This window comes from Amblyomma mixtum, chromosome 6 (assembly GCF_055824585.1).
Source record: "Amblyomma mixtum isolate Tamu chromosome 6, ASM5582458v1, whole genome shotgun sequence".
Taxonomy (NCBI): Eukaryota; Metazoa; Arthropoda; class Arachnida; order Ixodida; family Ixodidae; genus Amblyomma; species Amblyomma mixtum.
This window is the reverse complement of record NC_143017.1, coordinates 106,272,462-106,294,081: the sequence shown is the minus strand read 5'-3', so window position 1 is coordinate 106,294,081 and position 21,620 is coordinate 106,272,462. Positions and strand designations below refer to the sequence as shown.

At 45.8% G+C, this 21,620-nt stretch overlaps 1 long non-coding RNA gene across 1 annotated transcript; it reads left to right on the top strand.

The window, feature by feature from the left end:
• The first annotated feature begins 12,178 nt into the window (after positions 1-12,178).
• Positions 12,179-20,680, top strand: LOC149339928 (uncharacterized). The gene is made up of 2 exons (XR_016283570.1): positions 12,179-13,086; positions 19,240-20,680. It is a non-coding gene; the product is annotated as an uncharacterized LOC149339928 (long non-coding RNA).
• The last annotated feature ends 940 nt before the right edge of the window (positions 20,681-21,620 follow it).

The following is a 21,620-nucleotide window of genomic DNA, read 5'->3' as shown; positions in this document are numbered from 1 at the left end:
CGAACGCCGTGTCCAAGTGTTCGCGTCCCTCGGCTTTTACGTTCGCGTTTTCGAACGCCGAACATGAGACCCGAGTCCGCGACGAGGCCGGCACTCTGCGATGCCGAGTATGGGTCGGAACGCTCGCGACACACAAAGTTTCCGGAGCTCGCGGGCCCACAGGCCAGCAGTTTCTTGCAACGCAACACCGGACCTTTGAAGGCAATAATGAAAAAAGTTATTCAGTGGTCATAGGCGCTCAAGATATAAAGCGAATAACAAAGGCGGAATGGTCAAAAGGGTTGAGAATTGGACAGATTGGTACGAATTCATAATGCTGTGGCACCACAAGGACAAGGGCGTAGACGTAGTGACGACAGCACAAGTGCTGCCGATAGCGGTAGCGGGCATCCCTGTAGAACAGACGTTTTATATGAAATAGGTTTCATAAACTTCTGATTAACAATTATCCTTGCAGTGGCTGCTTTATAAGATAGTTCAATGCCTTTAAGCAAGATATCACCAATATTTGCACTCTCTAATGCTGTAAACAAAAAATCACGGCGCACCTTATCTAAAGCGCACGGTACGTTTATGACGAATCCTCGGAAACTGTTAAAGAAATATCATAGCAGCCATCTAGAAAAAGCACCCCACAGCCTCACCCCACGCCCGCGTCCCGGCAATCACCTCAGTCTACTCTTTCTTTTTCCGTACTTTTCACTAATGTCCGCAGTTTCATTTCTAAGCGGGAAGATTGGTTTTATGGGGTTTAACGTCCCAAAGCGACTAAGGCTACGAGAGACGCCGTAGTGGAGGGCTCCGAAAATTTCGACCACCTGGGGTTCTTTAACGTGCACTGACATCGCACAGTACACGGGCCTCGAATTTCTCCTCCAAAGAAATTCAGCCGCCGCGGCCGGGATCGAACCCGCGGGAAGAAATCTCGAGTCTTGTTCGTTCGTCCAATAGCAACATCTTCGTACTAACTGAAACGTGGCTGACTAGCGAAATTGAAGACAATGAGGTACTGGCAGACTTATCTAACTTTAAGCTTTTTCGTTAGGACCGTCAGGGGTCTCGTGGCGGAGGAGTGCTCATTGGTTTTTCTAATGATTTACCATTTTCAATCATTTCCATTTCGTCTGATGTAGAAATAATGTGGCTTTTCTGCCGTTGTCCTCCTCAGTCGGTTCTTCTCGCTGTTTGTTACAGGCCCCCGCATTGTACTCCGGACTTTTCAGAGAAACTTAATAACTTGCTGTGTGAACTTACTGCTAAATATCAAAAGTCGCATATACTTCTCTTTGGTGATTTTAGTTTCCCGGATATTGAATGGAGTACTAACACTGCTTCAGCATCAGGCAAGGTGGAAGCCAAAAATTTCATAGAAGTGTGCCTGAACTTTGGCCTTACTCAAGTTATCTCGGCACCAACAAGAATAACACAAACGAGCGCTAACATCTTAGACCTACTACTCGTCAGTCATCCCGAAAGTGTTAGGTCAGTCACGATTCTTCCTGGAATAAGCGATCACGAAGTAATTCATACCGATATAGCCTTAACTCCGCTTCGGAACCAAACTTTTAAAAAGACGATCCGTTTGTACGATAAGGGTGACTACGCAGAGATTAATCGTGAACTGGACGCTTTCTTTCAATCTTTCCGAACTAATTTTCATATTCGGTCTATCGAAGAAAATTGGACTACATTTAAGAAGAAAATTACTGAACTAACTGATCAGTTCATTCCTAAGTTCACCTTCCGAGAGAATTCACAGAAACCATGGTTCACTAAAACGATAAAACGTTTGGAGAATAGAAAGAAGCGTCTTTTTCGCGCAGCCAAAGCAAAAACTAACCAGGCGGCCTGGGACAAGTATTACGCAGCTGAAAATGCATATAATTCATCTGCTCGGAACGCCAAACGTTCCTTTTTTAACAAAGACTTGCCCAGAATACTACACACTAATCGCCGAAAATTCTGGGACACCATCAACCCAAAACACAAAGGCGATATCAGTGTCACAAATGAAGCGGGAGACGTGCTTAGTCATGCAGAGTGTGCTCACATGTTCAATGTTGCATTTCAGTCAGTGTTCACTAATGAATACGATACCCCCTTTTCTGTGCCAAACACTTTTATTTATAATGTTATGTCACCTGTTGAATTTAACCCGTCGGGAATTCTGTCACTAATCGATCAAATGAAATTTTCATCATCGGCCGGTTTCGATAATGTCAACGCCAAATTTCTTAAGAATACGAAACTCACCAGTGCCAGTTACTTATGTTTGCTATTCCAGCAGTCACTCTCTTCTGGCCAACTTCCTCGTGACTGGAAAAGTGGGAAGGTCATTCCAGTCTTCAAATCCGGTAACACAAATTCTCCATTAAATTATCACCCCATTTCTTTAACAAGCGTGCCTTGCAAGCTAATGGAACACGTCATATTCTCCCATATCATTGCCTTCTTGGATTCGAACAATTTTTTTCATCCTGCGCAGCACGGGTTCCGGAAAGGCTTTTCTTGCGACACTCAACTAGCCCTTTTTATTCATGACTTGCATGCCAACCTAGATCTTAACCTGCAAACTGACGCTATATTTCTTGATTTTAAAAAAGCTTTCGATAAAGTTCCCCACAAACGCCTGTTGTACAAGTTATGTAACCTTAATATCGATCCTAATGTTGTTGCATGGATTAAAGAATTCCTAACTAACCGCACTCAGTCCGTCTTTGTAAATGAACACAATTCCAGCTTCCTTCCTGTAACATCTGGCGTCCCTCAAGATTCCGTACTAGGTCCCCTTTTGTTTTTAATATACATAAATGATTTGCCCTCGCATGTGTCCTGTAAAATTCGCATGTTTGCTGACGATTGTGTTATTTATGAAGCAGTTAATAACAATTCTGATCAATTATCTCTCCAAAACAACCTTAACAAGATTCGGGATTGGTGTAAAATTTGGCTAATGGAGCTTAACCCTCACAAATGCAACGTACTCTCTTTTAATCGCCGCCGTAACCCGCTCCTGCCGTTCTATCACATAGACTCCGTTCCCGTGCTGCCAGTAGAATCATACAAATATTTAGGTGTAACCTTGTGCGCTGACCTCTCCTTGAAAACGCATATAACTAACATCATTTCTTCAGCTAACAAATCCCTTGGTTTTCTAAAACATCATCTCCACGATGCGCCCATGCATGTTAGGTTATTAGCTTACGAAGCACTTGTGAAATCGAAATTAGAATACGCATCACCCATTTGGCATCCACATCAAGCTTATCTACACTGTAAAAAAAAATCCGTCAAAATGACGGTAAATATCTTGGCAGCTCTATTTCCAAGCATCTAACCGTCAAAATGACAGCCGGCCGTCATTTCCAAATGACGGTGTTTTTGATCATTTTGACGTTGTGCTTGTCAACTAGGAATACAACTGAGCCGTCAAAATGACGGCCTCATGTCTTTTCATATTACAGTATGGCGTCATTTAAACAGTTCGCTGTCAATGACGGCATGGCGTCTATTCATTATACAGTGTTTTTGTCAACCTGAAATGCATTTATGTCGTCAGTATGACAGCCGGAGGTCTTTTCATGTAAAGTGTGGAATCAATACGGAATAACAGACACCAAATTTAAGTTTCGAATCTTGTTGCAAACGATGTGTTACACATTAGAATGCATAGATCAACGCATGACGATCCGTGCATAACCACAATTTACAAGTTCATTTCTTGATGTCTTTCGGTTTCACCAGCCAAGCAATACATGCGACATGTATTTGGATTATTCCACGTGAGGCATGAATCAAACTACACTATAATGGCTGACACATAGTGTTTATTCACGAAGATATGAGAACAAATGACGTATCAGCAATTATATTTTTTTTCATGCCTCACGCGACCTAAACAACTTCTACACATCACAGCAACCAATTGGCTCATGCAACCAAAATAGTACCAAGAAACTGGATTATCTGTAGCGGTTGCAGCTAAATACCATGTGGTGATCCATTTGTTCTAATGTGTTACGCATTATTTTAAAGATGAAAACACACAAGCAGAAATTTGTCTATACTTAAAAATTTTCTTTGTCAATCTCGAGCACACACAGATTAATACGACAGCCTGGTGTGTTTTCTGCACAGTCAACCTATAATTCTGTACAGTTACGGTCCATATTTGTGTGTATTGCTACAGGCCTAAGCAAGGTCGAGCTGATGGTCATCATTCTTGACACGATCTAAACTGTTGTTTCTGTCCGTTGTTTGAACTTTCTCTTGCTCCTTCCTTGATCAAGGGTACCCAGAATACTGGAAGTCTACAAGATCGCTTGTATCTTTTGTTAGTTTCTGAAGCTAAAGTTGTTTGAATTATGCAATATCTTATGAAAGATGCTGCAAAAATTGATATCCTTTGAAGGTATTTATTGCTCATAAGTGCTTTGTTACTTGCCGAAATACAAAAATAGGCGTCAAAACTTGCAGCTCCTATATCACATTAGGTGCTTCCCCCAATAACATCCATGGACCATGGCATCTGAAAAACAGAAAATAACATATATCCAGGTTAGATACAATGATGATACACAAAGAATATGTACAAAATTGTACAATATGAGGCAATGAGAAAAGGGCCACACCAAGACAAAAAATGACAAGGAACAAATTTGTTGCCATCATTAAATACTTGTAAATGAAATCAAAACATAATTCTCTTTTCTATAAAAGGGAGATAACACATCTGTCCAACTTCCATATATGAACTGTGTTGTGTTTCAACTGTCATGCACAACAATGAATTTTAACCTGACTCTTTAAACTGGCGTGCAAGGCATGGCCTTTGTCAAGTTGCGACGACAGCCCACCACTGTAATATATCGCACCTGGTGGAAAATTTTTACTGTAGTTCGAAAGGTGCACTGTCTTGTTCCCTTATTGCATCACCCTTTTGTAAATGTAACCATTCAGGCTATATACACGACGTTACCTTTACATTTACCACTTGAAAGCAACATAGTTATTGTACTTTAATTTGTCAAAGAGAGGTACACATCACATTTCCTCAAGGCAAAGCTTTGATCAGCAGGCAACGGCACATAAACCAATCTAGGCAGTCTTGGGAAGGCCGGTCTGGAAGTGGAAGGTATCAGAAGCATTCCTTTCAACTGGACAACTCTGGCGGATCAATGCATCATTCTGGAGGAAAGCACTTGTGACCATCACAAGGTGTACAACACATGTACTGATAGAGTTACGCATTACTTGCTTCAAGCCTGAGTGAGCAGCATAGATGACCCAAGATATTTTGAATTACATAAACAATTATACCAGGTGTTTTCTGCAATGTCCTGAAAACCGTGGCACAGGACTAGAAGAAGCCACACACTTTTGGCGGACTTACAAATGATTCATTTTCGGCTCATCCACATACTTGAAGCAATTTTTTATCGCTCAAGCGCCCATGCAAATGACAAAAATCAAGTTCGATCATCTTTCCATCCCCGGCAAAAAGCGGCACTCTTTCTCTATGCTAAGGATAAATGGCTCGCTTATGCAGGACCTCTCATTCTTTTTGATTAAAAATGCTTCAACCAGTCCTCGCTCGTGCAAGGACTTCCACCTGCTAGTAATGTTCGTGCGGTGAAACAGAGGCAAACATTTGCTACAGTCCCTCACATACAATGCCAGGTTGCTCCCTGTGCTCACATGCAATGTGTTTCCTGAGGCATTCATTCAGGCATTGCCCAGCCTGCTCGATGTATACTTTCCCACAGCACATGGGGTTGAATACACAACTACCACCGCACACTTTGTGAACCTTGTTTGGTGGTTGGTCTTGCATGCTCGTTCTCTGCACAGCCAGAGATGCGGGTGAAAAGACCAGATAGCTCATGAGGGGCTGAAAACACCATGTTGACACCAAATTTTTCGGATGCTCTTTTCAGCCCATGGGAAATTTTATCGAAGAACAGGATCACCTGAGTGTTTCTTGTCCCACACATCCATAAAATTTCCCATGGGTTGAAAGCGTGTCCGAAAATTTTGGTATCAAGTTTGTGTTTTCAGCCTGCAAGACCAACCACCAATTGGAGTCCATAATGTGTGTAATGAGGGTTGTGTATTAAATCCATATGTCCAGTGGGAAAGTATACATCAGGCAGACTCGGCAATGCCCGAATGAACGTCGCAGAGAACACGGCACGAAGTTGGAAGCAGGCACCGGCAGCAACCTTGCTTTGCATGTGAAGGACAGTAGCAAATGCTCGCCTGTTTCACAGCACGAACATTATTAGCAGGGGTAAGTCCAGGCATTAGCAAGAACAGCTTGAAACACTTCTAACAAATTATAAAAAAGAATAAGTGGTTCTCTGTCCTTGTCACAGAAAAAGAGTGGCGCTTTTTATCAGGAGTAGAATGACAACTGGGCTTGAGTGTTTCATCTGCATATGCGCTTGCAAAAATAAATCAGCTGTAAGTTTGGCGGTAGTGTGTGTACCTTCTCATTGGCCTGTGTCTCAGTTTTCGCTGTTTCTTTTTTGTTAGAACACGAAATAACATGTAACAAATTTGATAAACATTGTAAGCGATGATGCACGATATGAATAGTGCCAGCTTGCTGTGCTAAGGGCTGCCAAGTTATAAGATTACTCACAAGTGCATAAACCAGAAATCCCTGAAAGAAAAGATTTCAGTCCCGCACCTTGTATTGCAGCACCCTATATGAGACCACAAAGCCAAGGAAGCTGACCAGAGGTCAGCTAAGCTTCTTCGTTCAAAGAAGTACTCGATTTTAAGTCATGCATATTATTTGAATAAATTTTTTACTGGTCCTGAAATTCCAACCAACCTTTATAGAAAGGGTCTTTCTAATTATTTCACACTCATTTACCTCTGCAAACGTTCCATAGTGAGAGGGCTGCTGGGTGGATACCAGATGTTGAAACCAAGAAAGGCTCCAAGAAGGAGTCCCACTGCCTTGTCCAGACTGGTTTTGGAAATGCACTCCTCCCTGTCAACTGCAAGGGCAAGTAGGTGGATGTCGCTCACACCTGAGCCTGCATGGGAACAAAATTACTAGCACGTAATACTATTAAAAGTTTTGTTGTGTAATTTCAAGACTAACACAAACTACGCATACGGCAAGCTTTGTGCCATAGGAAAGACAGAGATTATACTCGGTTCACCCTTAAGGTTATAGGACAGCGAAGGCTCTTGGTCTGGCCTGATCTTTTGTTTTCGAATATTTATTCCTAGCAAGGTGCTCGTTCTAGAAAATCGGGGTCCGCTTGCACGAAGCTATCACAGCTTGCTGCAGGTGCACCGGACTTCGGAGTTATCACGCCAAACTACGGCCAGTGCAGCAGGAACATACAACAACCAGCGGGCCGCCCGCCGCCGCCTCGCAGCGTTAGGAGCCGGGGCGAGTACAGCCGACCGAAGAGCTGCAGAACAGTTCCGGACAGACGAAATAGGCGCGGCAGAGCGCGCACGTAAACGATACAGGCGTGCTCGAGATGTCCCGGCAAAAAACGAAGGGAAAGGCGAACGCACCTACTACAGGTAGAACCAATACGGCAGCGAACACGCGGGATCATCGCGATGCGGGTCAATCGAGCCCCTGCGGCTGTTCTAAAAACTGGATGCAGGCCACGTCTTGAGCAAGATGATGAGTGCGTGCTATACTTTTGGAACAGTAAGAGTTTTACAAACAGTGAGGCCGATTTAATTCGAAAGCCGAATACGCACCGAAGGAGCACTATGGGGTGATAGCTGTCACGCCACATCTTGCCAGCCGCGCGACAGCGTCGTTTACAACAGCCACAAGCGCGCGATCGGCTCGCACCGCAACGGGCTCGCGTGTTCCCTCCACCTGTGTGTAGAAACATACAAGGCCACCTTTCGCGTTAGGAAGGAGCGGGCTCACAAGGAACGCACAGAAGAAAGTTTGCAGAGATGGTAACGCTTGTGTAGGAAAGCGGGCGAGCACAGCGCGAGACGAATCCACGACGTGCTCACGCACGACGGCCACCGCGGTGTGCACGCCGCGACGGCTCGAACGAGACTCTCCGAGCTTGTGTCATACACGTACCGAAAGGAAAATGTAAGCAAATATAGTAAACATGCAGTACACCTACCGTAATCAGGCGCACTTGGCTTGAGACAGCAGCCGCTTCCATGAATCCAAGCCTCGCCGTCTTCTCACCAACGCGGAAAAACAAAATGGCGCGAGGACACGAAAAAAAGCAAGGCCCGCAACATGGCCCGCAAACACCGACCACGCCAAGATCGCACGAGGAGGAGGCCAAAAAAGCTTCGCACGTAGCAGAGTCCGCGCCGCGCCAAACCCGACCGCATCGCGATAGGTCATCGGTCGTATGACGTTTGCAAAGAAGAGCTAATCAGAAGGCCGAGAATTTTGTTTATTTTTTTGCGCTCCTCGTTGCGCTGCCCTCTCCCCCTGATTCACGGCGAAGACACCATCTTTTCCGAATGACGCCGAGGACCCGTCAAAACTGACAAAACGATGACCGTCAAAGTGACGGCTAGTTTTTACAGTGTAACCAACGCAATAGAAGTTTTGCAAAACCGCGCAGTCAGATTTATTCATTCTTCATATCATTACAGCACGAGTGTTACGCATCTGAAATTGCTTTTAGGCATACAGCCACTCGAGCTGCGCCGCCGCACAGCCAGTCTTTTCTTATTTCACAAGGTATTTTACAGCCATCTACGAACTGCACCCTACATGGTCCCTCCGGCACGCATATCTCACCGCACTCTCCATCAACTCCAGATCAGTCGTCCACGTGCACGCACAGTCATCTTCGCAGCTTGGTTGGTTGGTTTATGGGGTTTAACGTCCCAAAGCGACTAAGGCTATGAGAGACGCCGTAGTGGAGGGCTGCGGAAATTTCGACCACCTGGGGTTCTTTAACGTGCACTGACATCGCACAGTACACGGGCCTCGAATTTCTCCTCCAAAGAAATCCAGCCGCCGCGGCCGGGATCGAACCCGCGTCTTTCGGGCCAGCAGCCGAGCACCATAGCCACTGAGCCACCGCGGCGGCACTCTTGGCAGCTTCATTTTTTTCACGCACCGCCGCGGACTGGAATGGCCTTCCCGCTGGCATTGCAACAATAACCTGTCCCGCGAACCTCGCACGCAGAGCTAACACCTTTTTGTCATCATAACGCATGATTACTTTGTCTCACCAAACGTTGTACCCACCCCTTATGTAATGCCCCTGAAAAGGGGTCTTTAAGGAAATAAAATTGATTGATTCATTGAAAGCTTTTGCCAGATCAATGTGAATAGCAGCCGCTTGACTGACTTCATCTGACACTGTCTCTAACACAGAACGTGCGATATGAATATGGTATCTTGAGCCGATATGTCGAAGTATCATCAAGAACACAACAATTCGCGGCTTCTCAGTATCGCAATTTCAAATTAAGATTTTGACTTATGCTGATGACCTTACCCTTTTCTGTTCTGATAAAGAGTGTGTTCGAGGTTTGCCTGTAACTGGGCAGTTTTGTGATAGTTCGGGTCCTTCGCTTAACATTGATAAATCAAACCGGTTCTGGGTGGGTCGCTGGGATGCAAAAGCAAGCTTTTTGCGGCATCAGGTGAGAGACTCTGAAGATTTACAGTATATGGGGGTTCCCTTGTATCAGTATCGTAATAGAGGGCATCACTGGGATTCTCTGATCTCGTTAGTTAGGCGATAAACACAGACTTGGTTGGATAGGGAACTGTTTCTTTTTGCACGGGCACAAGTTTGCAACATCTTGGTTTCGAATTTTATCTACGTCATGCAGGTGTTGCATTTTGCAAAGAAAAACGTACAGGCAATGCATAGAATTTCTGCGATTTTTGTGGGGTGCTCTCAATGGGAACCTATACGTCGAGACACTTCGTTTCTAAAGCGGGTGCAACGAATTTGTGCTCAAGCGGCCACAAAGACTTTCTTTTTCAAACTTCCCATTTCAACCTTGCCCGTCAAAACGTGGTTTCTTGAAAAAGAGACTTTTGTACCATGGTCTGTAAACTGTCGCTTGTGTCAGCAGCCAGAAACTATTCATCATTGCTTTGTGTTTTGTCGTGATGCCGAGGTTTTTTGTTTTTTGTTTTTTAGGGGGGAGGGGGGCGACATTCTTCACCTGGCTGCCAAAAAGGACACTCAGATTACGCCCAATACTATGGGCGTGATCTCAAGCTGGGCCTAAACAACACGGCAGAAGAACTTGTGGAAGCCCGAAAGCCCGGCCAGCTCACCCATCTCCGTGACAAAAGAATAGGCCGGACCCTTCTACGTCGACTAGGCAACACGAAGCCGACCACTGCGTTGCAGCAGAGGTACCACGCCATCCCGCCCAAACTCGCAGCTAAACTCAGAGTCCGCGCCAGTCCCAAAGAACATGCACGCCGAGCTCCACGCCGACCGTAGGACACCCAGAGTCAAGGTGCTCCTCCGCCATTATTGCTCTGAGGAAAACGTCAAATATGTCGGCCCGGCGAAATACCCGTCCAACACAGATGCTATGGGACTAGCCGTTACAAATGCCACTGGCTACATTCAGATTATGAGCTCCGTTCGGGGCACGAACTTGAGCACGATGGCTGAGGAGACCGCCATAGCGGGAGCACTCGCTTCTGTAAACCATATGGCGCAATCATGACGTACTCCACGAAAGTCCGGCATAAGCTATACATACAGACTGTCAAGCTGCGTGTCGTGCCTTCGTGTAGAGCACTTTATCTTTGCAGACTGCCCGTGCACTCTCACCAATCAATCCTGACGTATTCCCCACCGTGCGCACCGTCTGCGCCCCTGGTCACGCCTTTCTTTCCGGCAACGATAGCGCGCAGGCGCTCACCCGAGCAGCAACCTCCCGGGCGCTGTCGACAGGAGCGGAGCAGGAAGCAGACACAGAGGGCGCCTGCGCGCTCTCACGTCCGGAAAGGGAGGCGTGACGAGAGGTCCAGACAATGCGCCTGAGTCGCTTTGGGACGTTAAACCCTATAAAACCAAGCCAAACATAGAACAATGGCACCACCACACCAAACGCTGACCGATGCCGAATGCATCTTAACCTGTATTACAAATACTTGTTCTTCCACACCCCAGGCCAATTCCCCAGCTGCCAACAACGCCGAACTAAACTGTACCATTCCCTTTAGTCCTGCACAACACCACCCAGCGGTGTCTCACCCATAACCCCCCCCCCCCCCCCCCCTTTTACACTTGGGAAGATGCCCTGTCAAGCACGGAGCCAACCGTACAACGCCGGCCCATCGAGCGTGCCAATAAGATAGCGGTGGAACAACGACGCGATGCCCTGAGAGCCTTTCTTTTTGAGACTGCTCTGACCACCACAAATCCTCTAGACCAGCGACACTACCCTAGCAGGCCTGCAGGATCGCGGCGGCACAAGGATCCCTGGACTGAAGGCTCCACTCAGGCAGACAAGAATACTATCTTTAATAAAGGTTTTTCGCCCTTTTCCTTCTCCCAAATAAACCAAGTAAAGTGGATAGTATTCCTTAGAGGTCCACTTTTTAGTGTGCTAACACTAGATCCCGCCCTTGCGCAACAGGCGTCCTGCATGTGGGTTAAGCCTCGGACCAACTTGGGAAAGCTCGGAGGAGCGTCGGGCCAATTGCAGCTGCAGTGGAAGCTCGGCTGTGGTCGGAAGAGCTTCGCGCCAGCTATCTCCAATGGGAGAAGAGCTAAAGATGCGAAGAAGATGAAGACGCCGGGAGAACATGCAGCGCAGCAAACAGCAAATCGTGGAAGAAGCCGGTCCAACGATATGCAGGCGAGCTGAGCAGCAACGCAAAAGAAGAGAGCACCACCTGAGTCAACCGATCCCGAGGGTATAGCGAGAGCCGAAGCAGAGCAGCGACGACAGAATAAACTTGCTAAACGGGATGCGGAAATAAATGAAGAGCGCGAAAGAATAAGGTCGCCGGAGGAAGGTGCAGTCGAGAGGCGCGCACAAGTGGCTTCAGAGACCGCAGAACAGCGCGACCGGCCACTCGAATCGCAACGTGCAGCCCAGGCGGCTTATCGCAAGAGGACAGCCGAGGAACGACTGTAAGAACATTTGGGTGCAACTCGAAATTTCCAACTAATATAAAGCTAAGCAACAACAAACAAGGCTAAACAAGGGAAGACGGGCTAGCGCACCTAAGTCGCACTTGTATTAACCAGGCATATCAGTGGCAACTTTTTTGATGATACACAAAATGTCCTGTTGGGAATCCATTGTGCGTTGTCCGTTCACAGAGAAGTTCGCACTCCGTAAAGAACACAAATTGGTGATTAAATTAATGTGGGCGCTATTTCAAGTCAAAAGTGAGCCTTCACAAACGTTCGCAGCATGTAATGAACCATCGAGAGGTGAGCCTTAGGCTCTGTGGTAGAAACAATGTTCACCTGGCGGCACATACGACACCCGCTTACATCTCCTGTATTTATTTTTCATCAAACAGACACGGCCGAACGATGCCGCTTTCTTTCACCTTCAAAGCTACCAGCATCTCCATGCAACGAAGAAACGTTGCCTGGAGTCGCAACTGTCACACGTTACCAACGCTTCGGTTATGTGACTTATCTCGTCAGAAGCATCGCTTATCAGACCCAGAGAGCGAGCTAAGCGTCAACAATAAGATGCCTTTCGGACTCTACCTACGCAGGACCGTTTACGTTCAAGTAGGTGTTCCTGTGTAATTTGTACTTTCTGAACAATACGGACGATAAAAGTTGTGCGCGGCTCAGAAATCCCGACATTTAGACAATGAAAATATGCAAGGTGACTAAGAAGGTATGTCCGTCGTTTTCGTGCTTTGCCCACGAATAAGAGGCGCTTTCAATAGCTCTTCCATTAGCTTATAAACGTCCGATAAGCCGCATCTCGCGAGTGGACGTCGTATGCGCGCTGGCCCACTTGAGGATACAGGACGTTCCAGTCATTGTGCGTGCGACCAAGCAAAGCTGCGAAGAGGAGGCATGAACGGCGTGAGTTCACTTCTCTACCTTGGTCTCGTCGTCGTACTTGCGTCAGCTACACAAACCGCTGAAGCACCTGGTGAGATTCTTTGCTACTTTGTGATCGCGTTGGGATTTGATGCGGCGTCGATACGACCCAGTGTCATTCGGGCCTGTGCTGTACTTTCCGGCGGACTTTGCCGCCGTTTATCGTGTTAGTACACCAAGAAAATAACTGCCATGAGTGCAAAGCGCGAGCTTTTTGCCATTCAAGTCAGCCCGATGCAGCAAATTGACCGACTATGGTTGAAAACATCTCGATCATTTTAACGCCTGTTACTTTCATTCGTGTTAAAGGCATACATGTTTTCCGCAGCTCTTTGATTTTTCGTCTTATTCCCTATGTTTAAAGAAATTACCGCGAGAATAAATTTTTTACCAGCTAACAAATCCAAGGAAGGTGCTGGGTTCTATCAGACACACGCAATTTCCTTAAAAACGTTTTGCTCTTTGGCAGTTACCTAGTGTGTTGCTATTTATGTTAAATTTTCACACCTTCCAAGCCACACTTGACGCCTTCATTGGCGCCTGTAGTCCACCGAAACAAATATGTGAAAAGGTCTCTCTAATTTTAGGATAAGCCAGCGTACAACGTCGTGTCAGCCCACAAACACTTCGAGGCATTTTTTTTTAGACTAAGTTAAGCAGGTGTCCACACGCCTGAAGTTTATCGGTCAACGTATGTTTATCCTACAATTCGAAAACATGATCTATTCTTGGGCACAGCTCCAAATGCATGTTATGCTGCTACCGACACGTCAAGACGCGATTACAGGCTCCGGCTGGCTGTATTGTATATTTTGACAGAAGAGCCCTTACTTTTCTCGCAGGAATATTCAACGCAAAAAAAATTGTGAGGCACTTTTCACTAGCACTTCCATTATCGCTGGAAGATGTTTCAGCTTCATAAAAAATGGTTCACATAACCAAGGTGATGGGGCTCACAAAAATACTTCCACTAAAACCCACAATTCTAAGAGTCATCAGGCTGCACGGCCACCACACAAAGGCCCACGTTGACGCTGTGCTCATAGCATAAAGCAGCAGTTTTCTGTCGGATGTCGGCTTGTTTTTAAAGATGCGGGAGATTAATTGTGTAGCTGCCTTAATCAGCGCCAACGATCAGGTGCTGAGTTCTTTATCATTCTTAATAATGTATGTAAAGTTGTTTTACAGTGTTTTCTTGGTTTTTCAGCGCACTGTGACGAGCAAGCGAAGCAGTAACCAGTAGAACATGACAGCGCTTGTTGTGTTATGTTGTGTTTTATGGTGCATAAGCGACTAAGGCTATCATGCGCCAAGCTCAGGGTATAAAAATTGTTTTATATAGTATGTTATACAAAAGTCTAAATGAACGGTGGTCTAAAGGGCCTAAAAAGTTAGTTTGTGCAGCATTGTAAAAATATAAAAATTTCAGACAGAAGTTTAGAAGTGACCTATGGTAAAAGCTTTAAAGAGGGTCGGCAACCTCAGCAGCCATCCTTGGCTGGGCAAGGATCTCGAGGTTCCCACCCGATGGAATAGGGACCTCAGCCGTCTTCTCAGGAATGAGAAAGTGGCTGAGGTGTTCCAAAAACAAGTAAGGCAAGATGAGGTGTGTCAGTAAATTGTAAAGCACGGGGTTAAATGCATGTTTCTAGAATTTATGTGTTACAGTTGTTGTAACCTATAGTTTGTTTAGAATATTTGTTTCTTGTAAAAAGTTAAATGTGCAGGACAAGTCGACAAGCGCATTCTCTCCCAAAACCAGTGATGGATGAAAAGGGATTTGTTCATTGTAAAACCGTGTGAAATGTTTCTTCCTCAGTGTTTCGAGCTTTCGACATAAGTATAGCAAATGATTTACGGTGAGGTCGTCTCCGCATGCGTCACATATAGGTTTGTCTTGTTTTGTTAGTATAAAGTTGTGTGTGAGGTGTGTGTGTCCTATGCGAATACGGCATAAAATGGCTTCCTTAATGCGTTCCTGGTGAGTACATGTTTTCCATTCGCCCAATACAGGCTTAACCAAGTGGAGTTTATTATTTATTGTTTTATTCCATGTTGCCTGCCATTTATCCTTAGTTTAGAATGTACTAATTTCATGTAATCTTTAAAAGGTAAATTTACTTTCTCGATTTGTTTGTTCCGGGTTTGAGCTGCACATACGTCTGCTCTTTCATTCCCTTTTATACCGACGTGACTAGGGACCCAGCAGAATTTTGACGTTTAGTCCGTGGGCAGTGGCTGTTATTATGTTGTGTATGATGTCGCCTAGTAGTGGCGTGACTGTATTTCTGATGTGAAGCGCTGTGAGTACACTGAGCGAGTCTGTGAAAATAACGCTGTTGCTTATGTTCTCGTTTACTATTTTCACTACCGCAACCCAGATGGCATAACATTCAGCAGTGAAGATGGATGCATACCTGTGTTTGCCTTTATAGGCTCTTTGATCTAATGTAGTTCTTCTTTCTTTTATAAGCACAATGTACTGCATATTGAACGTACATGTCTCATTCCCTGTACCGAACATACTTTACTTACATTTTGTTTATGTCGTACTCCGCCGCCGTTAATGCTGCACTGTAAGAGGAAGCCAGGACCTCTCATGCTGTCTATACAGCTTTTTTCCTGGCTGTCCTCGCAACACCCAGTTGCGGAAATAAACCTTAAACCTTCAACCTTCATACTGCAGAAGTCTTATTATTTTTCCCATCTTCCTTGTACTACGGCACTTCCAACACAATCGGCTGTTTTTGAACCGTCAGTATAAAAAGTTTCAAAGCCACTGTACCTTTCCTCGAGTGCGAGGAATTCTTGGATGATGTGCTGTAAGGGAGTTTGTGTTTTTCGGAACTGTGTAAGCGTGAGATCACAGTCGGTGTGAAAATTACTCCATGAGGCAAGTGGGTCCCGTCTTTGAGCCATGTTAGGTAATGTGTCAGCTATGCCAAGATTCTGGCATATCTCTCCGAACCTTAAAATCAGAGGCCTGGTAGCTTGTAGTTTGTTCCTGAATATTATTCTAGAGGGGCACTTTGTTACGATGGAATAACAGATGTGTTTTGGCAAGGATCTCACTTTGAAAACATATGTACATGTAAGGGCGTTTCTTCTGACTTCTAGCGGGTGTTCATTTGTCTCGACGTAGAGGCTGGTTATGGGCGATTTCGGTAAGCGCCGCATGAAAGGCGAAGGCCTGAGTTATGCGTGGGGTCTAGTCTCTTCAGATATGATGGCCGTGCTGATCCGTACACTACGCATCCGTAGTCTAAGATGGAACGTGTCAAGGAGCGATAGATGTGTAGGAGGCATGCTCTATCAGACCCCCAGTGTTTTCGAGACAGTACTTTCAATATGTTCTGTGATTTATGGCTTTCTTTTTAGGTTATTTATGTGGGGTAGGAACGTAAGTTTTGTGTCAAATGTTACACCCAAAAATTTATGCTCCTTTTTCATAGGCAGTACTGTTTCAATTGAATGGAGTGTGGGGTCGGCCTGTAAGCCTCTCTTCAGTGAAAAAAGAACGGCGACTGTTTTTTGAGGGGAAAACTTGAAACCATTTCTTTCAGCCCAAATTGCCAGTTTCTTTAACGTCAGCTGTATTTGTCGTTCACATGTTGAGAGGTTCGTGGAGGTGTATGATATTTGAAGATCATCAACCTATGTAGAATACATAATAGACTTTGGCATTATTTTCACAAGAGAATTCATTTTCACAATAAAGAGAGTTGTACTCAGAATACACCCCTGGGGCACTCCATTTTCTTGACTAAAATTCTTCGAGAGTGTTGAGTCAAGGCGGACTTGGAATGAACGGTCAGAGAGGAAATCCTTTATGCAGTTTAGCATCCTGCCGCAGATGCCTAGACCTGCAAGGTCACGAAGAATACCGAACCTCCACGTGGTGTCATAAGCTTTTTCCATGTCGAAAAAAACTGCCAGGCAGTGTTGTCCGTGAAGAAACGCCTCTCGTACTGCATTTTCAAGGCGGACTAGATGATCGGTTGTTGAGCAAGCTTTCCTAAAACCGCATTGATGTATATCAAGAAGTGTACGGGATTCAAGGACAAACATTAACCGGCTATTAAGAACACTTTCAAAAGTTTTGGCAAGACAACTTGTGAGCGCAATGGGACCATAACTACCGGGGGAACTTGGTGGCTTTCCGGGTTAAAGGAAAGGTACAATTACTGCTTTCTTCCATTCCTCAGGTAGCTTCCCGGAGACCCATATTTTATTAAAAATCTCTAAAAGTGCTTCTACGGCAGGTTCTGAAAGATGGGCTAACATCTCATAATGGACTTTATCAGGCCCGCGTGCTGTTTGCTTCCCGGTGCAGAGTACTCTATTGATTTCTTCAAAGGTTATTAAACTGTTGTATGTCTCGTTCAACCTGCTATTCGTGGGAAGTCTTTGTTTTTCAGCAGCGTTTTTGTATTTTAGAAATGAGTCGGTATAGTGGAGGGAACTAGAAACTTGAGAGAAGTGCTCTCCCAAAATGTCTGCCTGTTCTTTGATGTTTGTTTGTCTGTCGGGGTCTGCCAGAAAAGGGATTGTGAAAGCGGAGAAGCACCCATTTAATCTACGCACTTGTTCCCACATTTTTTTCGACGTAATTGAGCTCTTTTGCTCAATTACGTCACACAAACTTTTGCCACGATTCTTTTTCAGCTATGCGGCGTATATACCGGGCATTAGCTTTCGCTTTTTTTAAATTTATAAAGTTTTCCTGCGTTGGGTATCGTCGAAAAATCCCCCAGGCTTTATTTTGTTTTTGTTTTTTTTTTGCTTCTCTACATGTTTGTGTGTACCAGTGTTTATGGCCTGGTCGTACCATGCCCGAAGTCTGAGGAATGGCTAACTGTGCTGCAGCAATAATACAAGAGGTAAATATTTCGTTGAGTTCGTCTATACTAGAATACTCTGTGGATATTTTATCGAGGCTGGCCTCAGCTCGGAAAAGTTCCCAGTCGGCTAAATGAAGCTTCCAGCGGCGTGGTTTTGTCAGGGTTACTGATGGTGGTGATGACAAGGTAATGATAACTGGTAGGTGGTCGCTTCCATACGGACTGTCTAAAACATCCCAGTTAAAATCATTAAAAATAGAGGGCGAACTAAAAGACAGGTCTAAACAGCTGATTTTTCTGGTGCTGGGACTGCAATACGTTTGTTTCCCTGTATTTAGTAAGCAGACACTGTTGCATAGAATAAAATCTTCTTAAATACGGCCTCTAGTATCTGTTTGTTCGCTGCCCCAATAAGAGGAATGCGCATTAAAATCACCGACTACCAGATACAGCTCTGGTAGCTGTTGTAAAAGTGTCTCTAAGTCATGCAGTGTTACTGATAGATGTCGCTATATGGTGATGGTTTAAAACCATCCATTTTAAAACCATCACCGAGCATATGGTGATGGTTTTAAATTGGAGGACGGTGACTGCAACAGCTTCATACTTGGTTTTAATCTTGATTTCACGGGTTGCAACTCCATTGTGCACAATAATAGCAACACCTTCTGAGAGCCTATCAGCTTGCTCTCGGTCGCACCGAAAGACTTGATACTTCTTTAGGATATTCTGGTGTTTGGGACCCAAGTTTGTCTCCTGTAGGCATAAAGCCATAGAAGAAAATGTGTTTAGAAGTTCTTTTATATCAGAATAGTTATTTAATGCTCCACGACAGTTCCAATGTATAAGGAACGCCATGTTGGATGATTTTTGCGAGTGTCGTAAAGAAGTTACAGTAGAGGATTTGGGGGCGCCATTACTGGGCTCTTGTCTTTTCTTTTTCGCTCAAGCGAGCTGCGCCGCCGCTGAAGCGGGGGCGAGTTTTGCGTTGTGTCCATCGCCTCGCTAGAGGCTCTGGAGGTCCGCGGAGAACCCACAGGTGTGCGGTTTGTAGGCCTCTCCCGACTGGGGGAAGCCTTGCGGTGTGCCGACCCGGAGGCCGGCGGGCCTTTCTTCGAAAGTGGCAGAGCAGCTTTCGCTGCGTCTGCCCGGGGCGCGGATGGCCCTGCCCCAGGCTCACTGCGTGTGGCCTGGGCAGGTGCCGAAGCCTGGTGTGATGCCCCGCCCCGTCGCACCACATCTGCGAAATTTGTTCTTGCTGTGAAGAGGAATGTGCCTTGTGTTTGACTGAATCGTTGACGTGCTTCTTTGAGAAATATGTTTTCTTTTGTTTTGATGGTTATTATTTCCTTTTCTTTTTCCAGGTCGGACACGACCTCGAGTACGCGGGGTGATCCCCTTCACAGTTAGCGCACTGCGGTGCTGCACTGCAATTTTCAGACTCATGATCGTGTGATGAACATTTGGCACAGGTTTTACGGCCGAGACAACTCTGAGAGCCATGACCGAATTTCTGACATTTGAAGCATCGGCGAGGATTTGGGACAAGGGTCGTACTGTTATTTTCAAATATCCTACTTCTATGGATTCTGGGAGCTGGCTAGAGGCAAAAGTGAGGACTATATGCTTCGTGGGTATTTCTTTATTATCTTTACGGTTGTTTATTCTTCGGACTTCTTTGACGTTTTGTTCTTTAAGGCCCTCCAGCATTTCTTCCTCGGTGAGATTCAAGAAATCATATGCTGAAATGACACATTTGACTGTGTTCAGTGATCGATGAGCACTAACAGAGCCAGCAATGTTTGCAAAGTTTGTTACATCTGGAAGTTTTGAATACTGTGTTTGGTCACAGATCTGGAGTAGGATGTCGCCGCTGGCTAGGTTTGTTACCTTGTAGCCAAGGCCCAAGGCTTCAGTCAGAGATTTAGAGACTATGAACGGGGAGATTTTCCTGGCTGGTATTTCTGCTTCTTCGCTATGTATCACATGATGCTTCGGGAACGTTTCCTGTTTTTTGGTTATGAACTGAGCAGTTGCTTCGGTCCGCCCTCTTTTCTGAGGGCGATCATTTTGAGGAGTAGGGGGAGCCATAGAATGTATGTGTTTTTCAGCCGTGGTGCCAGCCACCCACCATGGAGCCCTACGAGGGGACGGGGCAGAAACTTGAAAGAAAGCCCTGCCCACGCCAGCTGTACACCCCAACTATAACCCAATATGACGTAACACAGGGTAGTTCGCCACACAAGGTTAACCCTCGCCGCCTGGAAAAAGGAAAAAGCCAATAAGAGAGGAGGGGACAGGAAAGTTTCGAGAAAGACAATAGGAAAATGAAGGGAGGGACAGGAAAAGGCGACTGCCGATTTCCCCCGGTCGGGTCAGGCCGGAGGTGCCGTCTACAGGAAGCTGGGGCCTAAGTGGTGTGTTGCCTCTGCCGAGGGGCCTTAAGGGTCCAAACGCTCGGCATTGGCTCAACCACCAGGATCCCCTTTTCCCCGGACACGGCGATGCCACGCACGGCTAAGCGCGGATGCTAGGGTCCGTGGTGACGCATTGTTCACCATCATCCCCCTGCGGGGATGTCCCTGCGGATGCTCGGGTTAACCCCGTGGTGTCGCAACTCACCAACGTCTGCATGCTGCAGACGCCCCCCTGCGGGGAACAGCGCTTGTTGACACCGAGCAGCGATGCTAAGCTTCGCCGGATGGAGATGAAAAATATTTCTTCGGTGAATTCATAGCGCGTGGTCATTTATTTCATCCACTCAAAAAGCAACAAATGCTCTATGCAATAAAATTGAAGATGCGACGAGTGTATGCATACTCTTTCGGCAAAGTTCGCTCCTCGCCCGACGATATACTGTTACGGGGAAATACTATTTAGATTTATTTACAAGTGATAGGGTTCTAGACTGAATTGTTCCTAGCAGGGAGCAGCAGGGAGCACCAACGCGAACTGGGGGACACATCAACCTCTTCTACTTCGTTCATCTTTTCATGATGATGATGATGTCTTCAGGCTTAATGGCACATTCCCACGGCGGGGGATTGGCCAGGGTGCATAGCGGATACACATCTTTTACACGCGGGAGGCCACTTCGTCTTCCACTTCCTCTTCGTCGTAGCATGACCCCCCGGCGGAATGAGCGCCGTCCCGGCGTTAGGCCGGTGATAGAGGAGCGGCGTAGTAGGGCTTGAGGCGCATAACGTGAACAATATCGGTGGGTGGCCTACATGATGAGGACGCAGGTGTATGAGGACCAACTTCATACGTGACATCAGTGACCTGGCGCACAACACGATAAGGACCATGGTAGGGGGACAAAAGTTTCTCAGAGAGATATGACTTAGTAGAACGTTAAGTTGGGCGAGTTGGTATAGGTTCATGGTTGAAAAACAGCGCACAAAAGACTAGACACAAGAGTAAAGGAGACGACAGGACAAGCGCTGAACTCACAACTAAGGCTTTATTGCGAAAAACCTGGGTATATAAGGAAGGCATAATCATGAAAACAAAATTGAACAAATAAAACTATGACAATGATAAAACTAGCGTGCGCCCGAAGCCCACAATCTGCCAAGAAACGTGATCTCGTTATCACTTAAAGCAACCGAAGGTTTGCTAACGCAGCCCCGTTGCTCCGTTGCGATGAAGTATGCTTCTGCTATTTCCCGCGTGGTTTGATCCCTATGAGAATACAACACCTTTGCTTGGCTTAACAAAGCAGTGCACTTTTTCTTCTTATTTT